General features: G+C 34.3%; 1 protein-coding gene across 3 annotated transcripts in view; it reads left to right on the forward strand.

Moving 5' to 3' along the window:
* The first annotated feature begins 5971 nt into the window (after nt 1–5971).
* LOC123528726 (uncharacterized) overlaps nt 5972–12197 on the forward strand; it is a 30802-nt gene continuing 24576 nt past the window's right edge. The window contains exon 1 of one of the 3 annotated variants that reach the window (XM_053521776.1): nt 5972–6050. The gene's annotated coding sequence lies outside the window, so the exon portion shown is untranslated. Of the gene's footprint in view, nt 6051–10707; nt 10798–12197 lie in introns of those variants that run through there. The other 2 variants (XM_053521775.1, XM_053521774.1) reach the window with 2 other exon arrangements.

The raw sequence follows: 12197 nt of genomic DNA on the forward strand, positions 1-12197 counted from the left end.
ATGTTGAATCTTTCAGTTAAGATTGTCAATATGCTATTACATTTAGAATTTTTATGTTTATCTGCATTGATATTTTCTGTTGTAATAATGATATCAGAACTGTACTTTGTGCAATTTGTTATACAATTACAATTTCCTATTCGATTATTTTTGTTCGTCGCATCACTTGACAGGTGTATATTGAATTGACCTATAAGTGTTGACCTAGTACTGATGAATATTCCGCAAATAAACTTTCGGTAACCGAACCTTACACATTACAAAATATATTATCATAAAATTTTCTTAACTGGTATTATGTCGCATCAAAGAGATATAGGTAAGGAAAATGAATGAGTGAGCTGGAGAGAAAACTCACAGATAGTGTGAGCAGTAAAATGAACTTCAAACCAACATACCATGTAAAGCTCTCAACATTGTTATACGTGGGATTTCAAAGGCAATTAACGAAAATGTTAAAAATCAAGTAAATTCCTTCATTGAGGATGGTTTGAAGCTCCGTGAGATTAAAATACGGTCGGCAGTTAGGAAAGGGACTAGGATCGATAACTGGTCTGGTCTTATTATTGCTAAGTGTAGAAATAATGAAGGAAGAAGACAATAATGAAGAAAACACAGACTTAAAAAACACAGGAAGCGTCTCCAATGTATATATTAACCAGGACGATACAGCAGAGGAAAGAATATTTGCTGCAAATATGCGTACATTGGTTGGTGCAAATATGCGTACATTGGCAGATCTTGTTAAGAGAGGAGGAAGAGATGTATCCATACGTGGGTCTAAAGTTGTGCTTGAGAGTGGTGAAAATGATTATAATAATACATCAAGTGATAAAAAGTATGTGGATGATGATGTTCATGATGATCCGAGATCCAGATATACCAATAAATCTGATCCCAACAGATGTAACAGTATGTCTTCTAGCTGTGGTCTTAATAATCTGTATAACCATGGAAACATATCATTTAACAGTAATGAAAATCTTGACAGATACCACAGATGAGAGCTGAATAGTTGTACATACAGAAATGAATATAGTAGGCGTGAAAAAATTTATTGGAAACGTCATAATTATTAACTTCAAGCAGGATTTTGGTAACAAACAGTTATAATTTAAGAAATAAATGTATTGAGTTGTTTCAATTAGACATTTGTATTGCGAAAGACATTTAAATCATGAAATAAAATGTTAATGGTCATACATGGTATGGGAATTATAGGGGTAAATTACATCGAAATGCTAGAACTGGGTCGGGTGATGTAGGTTTTTTGATAAAAAAAATTTTTTATTTGAAATTTTTAATGTAAAAGTTTGCAATAATGCTAATAAAGGTATACTTGTATAAGAATTAAAAAAGATGTATGATCAAAGTTGTATATACCCATGTGTTTGTTACTTGCCAGCAGCATTTTAACAATGCAGATAGCTGTACAACAATTTTTGATACACTTCTAACATCTGTTTATCAGTATCAAGATAAAGGGTCAATTTATATTTGCGGAGACTTCAATGCTCGGGTTGCTGATACATATGACCATATTGAAAGTATTGATAATATTCCTGACAGAAATATTGTTTACTTCACAAGTAATGAATACGGATCGCTTCACATTGATTTTTTGATTAACAGTAACTTCTGTATACTTAATGGGCGAAATACAGTGAAAAGTGACAATACATGTATTAGAACCCAATGGTGCTCGGTTGTTGATTTTTGTTTAGTCAGTAGCAATGAATAATCTATGTCAAAAGAATTTAAGGTAACAAGGATGTCTGAAATTGTGGAGAAGCTTAATATTATCCCTTTATCATTGCCTGATCATTCACTGTCGAAATGGAGTATAAATGTGACTGGGGTTCATAATTCTATGTGTTATAACAAAAAAAATATATACCGGACTCATTCTTGGGTAGTATAAACGTAATTTCAGGTTTTAATAAATACAGTTTTGAGGCTTGAATCCAATATGCAGATGCAAGTAGATATTGATGATACCTACGACAGTATATGTAATTTTTTGAAACAAGAAATGTCGGGAGAAATTGTCTGTATAAAGAAAGTGTGTGATAGGGGAGGTTAATTAAGCAATCTTCTAGTAATAAGAAAAAAATGTCGGGAAACCATAGTGGAGAGATGAACTCACCGTTAAATGGAATAATTTGAAATGTATCGAAGTAAATGCTAAAAAAATACAAAATAGAGAAGTCTTGTCTTGTCGTAAAGAATTTAATAGATGTGTTCAAAAAGCAAAAAGGTTGTACTGGTATAATATGCAAAATGAATTATTAAATGACATCAATCTAGACCCTAATAAATTTTAAAAATCATTTGGTAGAATAAGATTGATTTTTAAGAAGAAACGTTTTATACCAATGGAAATTTTTACTGAAAATGGGAATATTCTATCAAATAGGGACCAAGTGTTAGATAAATGGATGTCAAGTTTTTCATCCTTGTAAAATATAAATGTAAATTATAGCATATAGCATTGAAGGTAGTAGTACATCTGTGACATCAGTTCTTGCGTCAGACCACCAAGAAATGTATTATTCTGGAAGTCCGAAAAGATATTTTAAAGTCAAAATCGGGTAAATCTCTCGGCATTGATCAGTTTCATATTTACATATATACTTTTTAATATATGTTTCAAAACTGGTACTATACCATCAGAATTGGACAAGTGTATTATAAACCACTTCCAAAAAGTAATTCTAATGATGCACGAGATCCGATGTCGTACAGGGATATAGCTTTATCAAATACCATGTGTATCTTGTATAGTTCATTTTGAGCGAGAGATTATCTAAGTGGGAGAATCTAATTCTAAAATAGTTGATGAACAAAATGGATTCTGGAAAAAGTAGGGGTACAGTAGATCATATATCATCTTTGACAAATTTGATTGAAATTAGAATTAATGTTTTTCATTTTTAAAAAGGCGAACGATTCTGTCCACAGAGGTCTTCCCTGGCGAAAACTGAACAATATTCGTATACATAGTAAGATGTATTGTGCCATTGAATCTTTGTATGATTGTATAGCATCCTGTGTTAAGGTAAATGGGGTTCAAAGTCTCGACAGGCTTAAGACAAGGGTATGGTTTGTCACCAGTTTTATTTAGCTTTTTTTGTAAATTATCTTGCTGTTAAATTTAAAGCCCTTGGCAGTGATGTGACTATTAATGATGAGAAGAAAATAAGTATTATGCTGTATGCAGATAACCTTGTTTTATTCGCTGATAGTGCAAAGATCTTCAAAGTATTTTAGATGAGCTGCAAGATTGGTCTACCAGAATTGTTTTCTTTGTGAATGAACTCTAGTAAAAGTAATGTTGTTTCAGACCAATAAATGTACCTGTTATACAAGATTGGTTTAAATGTGGCAATGCATGTTTACAAGTTGTTGATAAATATGTATGTTTGGGTCAAACATTAGATCAATTTTTGAATTTCAATATCACAGCAATTATTGTGGCAAAAACTGTTATCCGGTATGCCCTTTGAAGTATTTTCACTCATAGGTTTAGTCTGTAATAGTATATGGTGTGGCAGTCTTGGGTACACAAACATTGATTAATGATTCTCATGTATAGAACCAGTACAGCATAGGGCAATGTGTCTGTGTCTTGGGGTGTCTAAATAAGCACCATCTGATGCAGTGGCCGGAGAAAATGGGTGGAAACTAACACAAGTGACGATATGAGAGGTAAGTGAAAGGTTATGCCCATTTTGTAAAGATCAATTTGAAAATGAAAACCATGATATAATAGTTGACCACTGTATGATAACTTATGCACAGAACTAATAGTTGACCACTGTATGATAACTTATGCACAGAACTATTTAGAAAAGCTTCAGTCTTAACCAAGATTTCTTTCACACGTCTGAAAATGAGAAGTTTATATTGAGTTTTACTAACATGAATCGTTTTATTGCCAAAACCTGCTATTTTAGCCTTAAGAGTAGATGTGATTGTTTATACAGATAAGACATAACTATGTCCAAATACATGTATATATTGTGTTTTATTAATATATATTAGCAATGTTAATCAGTTCATCTCATGTCATTATAATTTATGTGATATGAGGTAATAAGTATCTCAAAATTGTTTTAAATTTTAAGTGTTAAGATTTTACTGGTGTTTTTTTTTGGTCTAGATAGTTTTGTTCTGTTTTCAACAGAAATGTCTGTGAGCTTCGGTAAATACAAAGATACTTTGTGAAAGGTTAACATTGATGGTATGGCGGTTTTACATGTATATATATAACATTACTGAATTTTAGTTTCAGTATTATGATTTTTTATAATAGTACATGTATAAGTCTCTGGTCATTATAAAAAAGAATGACCATAAATTTACATATTAATGCTATTGGGTTATATGTTTTATATTGATGTTTATAGATGGCCGAGACTATATTAAACTATAGAACTATACGGTCGACTATTTTTGTCCGTCGAATCACTGGACAAGTGAAGATTTAATTGTCCTTCAAGTATAGTCCGTATTGACCTTTGGCCTGTTTCACGAAGCATACTTAGGACAAAGTCAGAACTTATGAGTTAGGTGTTTCTCGAACATCATTTTAAGTAAACTTATTTTAACAATTCGGCTGTTCTTAGAATCTGAACAGAAGAAAAGTAAGGTAGATAAGTCATAAAATTGACTTAATGACATCGTTTTTCAAACGATTCAAGCTATATCCTATGAAATGAATGTGCTTTAAAAGTCCATACTTAGAATGAGACTTATGAACTTTTGTGAAACGGCCCGTGGCACTCACAAATAGTCTGGAAGTTTCCGTTAATTAATTTTCGGTAGAAAAGAAAAACATAACAAGATATACAAAAAAAATCTTAGCTGATACTACGTGGCATAATAGTTTTTCCGATTAAACGTTCAGCGTTTACATAATACTAACAGCCATCTGGAGGAATCGCCTTTAAGGGTTATAATGAAAACTCCATAATTTCGTTTTATTGACAAACAATATTTTGATAATGAAAAAAAGTCATATCAGTGAAAGTCATCTAACCCTCTAGCTATGTATATATAATACTTATAAAAACTGGTAAAAGGATGCAATAACTGTTATTGCAATATAACATAACGAGATAAAATCAAATTATTCTGTTTCATCTATACATTTGGCGGCTATAAACAAACTTGCAATCAAGAGCATAGAAAATGACCGTTTAACACGCGGGTGTAGTTCACTGTGCATTTTGTATATAAGTTTATTCATAGTCGCTGCCGGTAACCCATATGGGGCGGCTCCTCTAGAAGACTGATAGTAATGCTAGTGGGAGGATAGTGCAAGATACAAAAGACGCTCCAATTCCAGAAGTTTTCCTGGTTCTTTAACGTGCCAGGTGTGGAGCACCCACACACGGGATTCTTATCCCAATGTTAGTAACTTTTTGTTTAATGAGCGGGGCCTCGGACAATCGACCCCTGGTTCCGTAGTTAGTGTTACCATTGGACCACTGCATCCGCTTTTCTCTGTGTATTGAGCCGTGACTGCAATTTAAGATATAGGATATAAGTAAAGGAGAAAGGTGTATGTTATGTGGGAGAATGGACTATTCGGGGCGCAAGGGAAAATTGTTATTGTTCGAGGATATAAATGGTATTTATAGACATGTGAGCCAAACCGAGCGAGCATAGCGAGCGAAGTTTTCAAATCTCCTCAGATGTTTTTAAACACCATGCATACCTGGCTGAGAATGATAATTGACTTACCTCCATGCTCCTTTGTTTTAAACAGTCAATGTTGATTTCGTGTTTGTAAAACGATTATTGACTATATGTATAACGGAACACAAATACTCAAAAGAAGAAACAAGACCATGTGCTAAAATTTGTCGGGTAAATACCCAACTTGCTACGCGCCTGTAAATAGGTTGTCAGCAAAAAGGACATGGTATTTGTATTGCATAAAAGCCCATGCACATTTAGCAAACCGTTTCGTGATACGGATTAAATTTTGTCAGGATCTGATACGATGACATTTTATCAGATTTTTGGACATCTTCGAAGAAACTGTAAGTTTACTTTTTATACGCCCGAAGGGACGTATTATGTTATGACGCTGGTGTCCGTCTGTCTGTCTGTCCGTCTGTCCGTTAGCAATTTCGTGTCCGCTCTGTAACTCTTGAACCCCTTGAAGAATTTCAAGGAAACTCGACACAAATGTTCACCACACCGAGACGATGTGCAGAGTGCATGTTTTGGATGTCTCGCTTCAAGGTCAAGGTCACACTTAGGAGTCAAAAGTCATATCAGTTTGTTTCGTGTCCGCTCTGTAACTCTTGAACCCCTTGAAGGATTTCAAAGAAACTTGACACAAATGTTCACCACACCGAGACGACGTGCAGAGCGCATGTTCCGGACGACTGGCTTCAAGGTCAAGGTCACACTTATGGGTCAAAAGTCCTATCAGTTTGTTTTGTGTCCGCTCTGTAACTCTTGAACTGCTTGAAGGATTTCAAAGAAACTTGGCAGAAATGTTCACAACACTGAGACCATGTGCAGTGCTCTGTGCTCAGAGCGCGTGCTCCGGATGACTCGCTTCAAGGTCAAGGTCACACTTAAGGGTCAAAGGTCATATATAACTTTGCTTTGTGTATATTGTTCTGCATTGCAGTGCTCTTGTTTTTATTTGGCAGATCTCTTTTTTGTACTTATAATATTTTTTTTTGAATTACTTCCCTTTTATGTTACTATATACTAGATCAAAATGACAAAGCACGAAATTGAGTTTTTTGTTGTTTTTTTGTTTTTTTTTATCTCTCGAAATTTTTCGCTTCACCACCGTGATGTTAAGTTCACCATCGTGATTTCGCACTTCACGCTTCACAATACGCAAAGTGTTCACAGCGCGAAATCACGATGGCTTCACCATCGCTATCTCGCGCTTTACAGCTCGCCAGAGAAAGAGATGCATGAAGCGCTAAGCGCAATATCACGATGGCAAACTGCAAAAAAAAGGAGTAAGAAACATTTTGCAGAATACTGTTTTAGTTGAAGAAACGATAATGATACATTTTGACGAAGTTGACATAATGCAGACGTCGATGACATTCGCCGAAATATTTTTCCTGTGCAAGGCATCAGTTTTTTATTTTGTACATTTGTAACAATATCATGAAACTTAGCATGTCTTTGTTGACTAGTATTCAGTTTGGAGTTATGGCAAAATTACTTTTAACAACTCTCGAATATATACTTATACACACATCTCTTGTTATCCAATCATACTGATGTTTTGAAAGTGTGTTACCACCAACCATCTGTTTTGAATACTGCACAAATATAACATGGATCAATGAACCACAAATTGCACGTGCAATATTACACACATACCTAGTAAAATAATACATTTTATATAAAAGATTAAGAACGAATAAGGTTTTCGTGCAATGTTTAGCTTCAAATACACGCCAAAATGCACCATTTGCGGTTCTCAGATGAAAAAAAAATATCATGGGGAAGATACCAAGACCCCTACGCATTACCTCTGCGTACTATGAAGAATGCCCTAGTTACGCGCCTGGATTTTATCTTTTATTCATAAAATAAAATATTTCACACCGGAAATGACATGTCAGTGACATTAATTGACTCAACATACATTTATTTATGAAACTTCGTACGGCGATGAAACGGAGTTGATGAAACAATTCTGAGATGTTGACTTACTATTTTTCATACGTCATTAAAAAAGAAGTATAAAAACACATGTTTATAACTTTATCACAGACATACAGTAGCCTAAAAGAATAATTGACTAATTATAGAAATAACGCGGTTAAATGGTTTAAAATATTTTAACTCGTGGCTAAAGATATAAAATCTAAATATGGTTTTCAATTATCAAAGAATGGTACTTTCTGTCGTTTTTGCCAGAAAAAAAGTTTTACAGGATTTGTTGGGAATCGATCTCGCATACCACTGACACCAGGCATAAAGTTTCATTTCAGCCGCCGTGCGTATCGATTGCGTCACAGAGACTTATCTACAAACTACGTAATATTTTTTAGATAAAAGAACTATCTACATGTGTCTACTAGTTGCGGTGTGCATGAGTTATCTTTCTTGTCTCTATATCATTTATGTAAACAATAACAATTTTCTTTTTAAACAACTTTAATTACACCTTATTTTTAAACTTGAATATAATCCCGAAAAACAGTTCACGTAGATCTAAAACACGTAACTGATCAGTAAAATGTCTAGATCTACTTTCAGTTTCACTTTTGTATTAAACTCGGCTCTAAACATTTGGTTTTCTTATAAAAACAACTTTTAGTTATCAGTTTCATGATTAGAACAAAACTCCCGCGTATCTGTTTGATGCTCGGTTGCTTAGAGATGAGCACGTTATCCTGTTTCCTTCAAAGAAAAGTGAGGCTAAAAATTGCGAAAAAAGTGGAAATTCAATATGAGCCGGAGCGGGTGTCAAGCTGATCTTTTCTGAAAATGTATATTTTAATAACCTTATTTTCTCAGCAAAACTTTAGCTTGACACCAGGTCCGGCTCACAATGAAAATCGAGCATGTAGTGTGTAAATCGCGTGGTAAAACGGTTAAAGTCACGGACTACGACTATTCTAAAGGTCTGAGTCGTACAAATAACTTGGTTTTGAAGTTTTTAAAAGTCATAGTTTTAACGATTATGATCTTCTTTTTTGTTTTAGACAGTTAAAATTTCAATTATGGAGTTTTCATATTCTAATTATTTAGGGGGCCATTTTGCATATCTTATCATATCCCGTGCTTTGTCTTACGTACGACGGCGATGTTACCATCTTTCTAAATATAAAATATGGTATTGACACGTTAAAATGATTCTAAATAATGTCTTAAAACCAGCGTGTAATGAGCGGATCTCTGTAGTCTTCGGTAAATATCTCATAATCAAGCACACGTACCCTCACAGTTTGCCGAATTTTCTACGTATATTCTGTTGGTTTTGAAATTTCGTGTTTAATCAGAAACAAGAAATATCTTTAAAAATGATGGTCGGCGAATTGTAATAAGGAAAGAAGTTTATGAATTTTTCATCTAACATTCATCTTTCATCTAACATTTTTCAAATTGCAAAACTAAACACCGCACTTTAACAATTTAAATGGTTCTCTTTTAATTTTTCGCAAAGGTTTCGCAGGGTTGCAATTTTGTTTCGTTTATCCTTAGACGAATAATTACAGCAGTAGTTTGATGAAGATTCATGAAGCGGTTCATGAGAAGAGGTCATTAAACGTGTTTATATTTTTAGCTAAATTGGTCCCTATCCCCATTTGTAACAAAATAGCAGGAGACCTTACGATATTGTTACACATCGAGTTTGATAAAAATCCATTACATTTTAGTGGTTAATGCGAAGAAAGGCATATCTACTTTTAGCTATAGTGGTCCCTAATAGGGCCCAAGTTCCTATATAAATAAATTTGAAAGAGGACCTTATAATGATGCTCCAGACCAAGTATGACAAAGATCCACCAAGCTGTTCATGAGACGCTGTATAAAGGCAATTCTAGTTTTAGCTCTAGCAGCCCCTAAAAGGGGTCAAATGCCCCAGCTGAACAAAGTTGGCTGCGGACCTAATAAAGATGCTACAAATCAAGTTTGATTAGAATACATGAGAAAAAATCAATTAAAGGATTTTTTTATTTATTATTTTTATTTATTTCTAAAATAGGCCAACTGATCCCGCTATAACAAATAGCATATTCGCTATTCATGAATCTTTGGACAATGACGTCACACCTATAAAAAAGTGAAGGTCAAGCAAAACGCACATTTGTAATTATTTCAATATTTCTGTTTCATAAGCAAAGTTTGACCATAGTCATATCACATAGGTAAACTGTATGCAGCGTACCTTCATTTCAGTGTGACGAGATTCAGTCATTATATAGCATATATATAATAAAACAGATTTCAACTGAGTTCAATATTTGCATACCATACTAAAGAAAAATATTCATATATAATAAATCAGTTAAATAATTTATAACAAATATATCAAAGCAAACAAGTAGTCATTTTAATATGCAACCTGAATAAGTCACAAAAGCAAGAAACCTTTTCATATACAGACGACAATTGTAACAAGGAAAATCTTTTAAAAAGCACTTCTCTACATAAAAGACTCTTATCACACCCTTATTCATGTGATACGCAGACCGTATTCAGCTCTTTCTTTAATTTGATATATGTTGGTATTGAACAGGTTTTTATCATATTTATTAAACTTACTTATCATTTTGAGATATATCAATATTCTTGCTAAATATACTGAGCCGAAGTTAGCTTTAAAACTGTGAACAGCGTCGTTTAGGATAAACGCTTTGTCTACATTTCACTCAGCGTAGCACAATCAACAGAGTGAAAGAAACTGACACTCTCGTCCAATCAGGCAGAGTGTTGCATAAATCTTCCATTGTGATAAATTATCTATAATGCGTTATCAAGTAGTTTGATTTGCAAACTGAAGTCACGTGGCATAGGTAACGAAAACGAATTTAGACGGCGTCGCCGAAAAAAAGGTTCGAGCGTGCAGAATTACCTTAAACAGTCTTAATTTACATTGTTGAATAGCTCTGAAAGTCGATATAAAATCAAGCCAGTAAACAAAACGTTTAATTTATGACATCCAATGTTCATATCACAACCCGTATTTACTGATAATTTATACATTGTTAAGATAAAAACTCAAAACTGTTGACTGTATAGTGCAATACTGCGAACATAAATATGGATTAAGATTGGACTAGTGTATAATAGGTTTGTGAAACATAAACTTTCCTCTTTCTGTGGTTATGCGAAGTTGGGTTAACCAATCCACATGCGACATTTGACATCTAAACACAATAACTATAACACGGATTTTTTATAATATAATTTATTAAAAAATGTTTCTGCACATCCGTGCAGGCTTCTCATGGTCTGCACTATTTGCTATTCAGTCAGTAAATTTTCAGTGAACACCCCTTTGAATCATAAGTGGTACTGCCCAAACTGAACGATGGACCAGTTCATTTTAGAAACTTAGCAGGCTAAAAGTTAAGCAGTACTAAAGGAACTGAACTGTTATCATACTTGATGGTTTTACAAAATTTAGATAATAAACCTTTATGAGGTGTGCATGTAATTATATAAATATCATGTCATAGCATAACTTAAAGCGTATTTTGATATTTTACGATAGCAAAAAACAGGTATATTCGGGAGTTCATATATCACTTTAAAGACCGCGTAAAGCTGCAAGCATTAATGGTGATGCCTGAGCAAAGTCGTTATTTAGCTGAAACATAAATCTTTACATTTAGTTTTCACAGTAATAGTTGGTGCCCTGTAGACCACATTCGTAACAGATCGCATTTGTAACAGATTTCGTACGCATGCGATCGCATTCGTAACAGGTAAAATGTGTTACGAATGTGTTTGTCCAACATGGGGGTTGACAATAGAAGCACATATGTATCGTGTTGAGTTTTATACTGTAAATGTTTAATCAGTTGGTTGTCATCACAACATCATTAAATGACTGCCATAAGCACCATCACAAGTTAGCGTCGTCGTCGTCGACGTCAATAACGTCATAAAATTATTTGAGCCGCATCATGAGAAAATGGGCCTTCGGGAACTTTCGAGGCTTTGCAACCAGTGTGGGCCCAGATCAGCCTGTGCATCAGCGCAGTCTGATCATAGCCCACACCGTTCGCTTTTATTTCAAAGAAGGCTTATTCTACCTGAATATGAAGTTTTCTGACCCTAATTCAGATGCATAAATGCACAGGTCAGCTTTAATATAGAGTTTCCGGAAATTCACGAAAATATTAGAATGCCAATTTTCCCGTGACTTGGCTCAATTGTTATCGTCATTGCTGCATCCACTGCCACTACACTACCGCTATAATATGATTACAACTTCAGCTTCTTCTACTGTTACCTCAACTAGCTGAAAGGTAGACCCACATGGTCAGGTCACTGGTTCGAACCCGGTGGTGACATACATTTGTAGCTATCTTTCCTTATCCAGAGCTGTCTCAAGTTGGGTGACAAACAGGAAGTTGCTATGTCCTGGGACAAATTATATACAACTTGTCATGGACGGAGTTGTTAGCCTTAAGTCTAGGAGGGCCCGACTTTGTGCATGCTGCGAATTTATGTCTATGAGATTT

The sequence above is a fragment of the Mercenaria mercenaria genome, chromosome 13, assembly GCF_021730395.1.
Source record: "Mercenaria mercenaria strain notata chromosome 13, MADL_Memer_1, whole genome shotgun sequence".
Taxonomy (NCBI): Eukaryota; Metazoa; Mollusca; class Bivalvia; order Venerida; family Veneridae; genus Mercenaria; species Mercenaria mercenaria.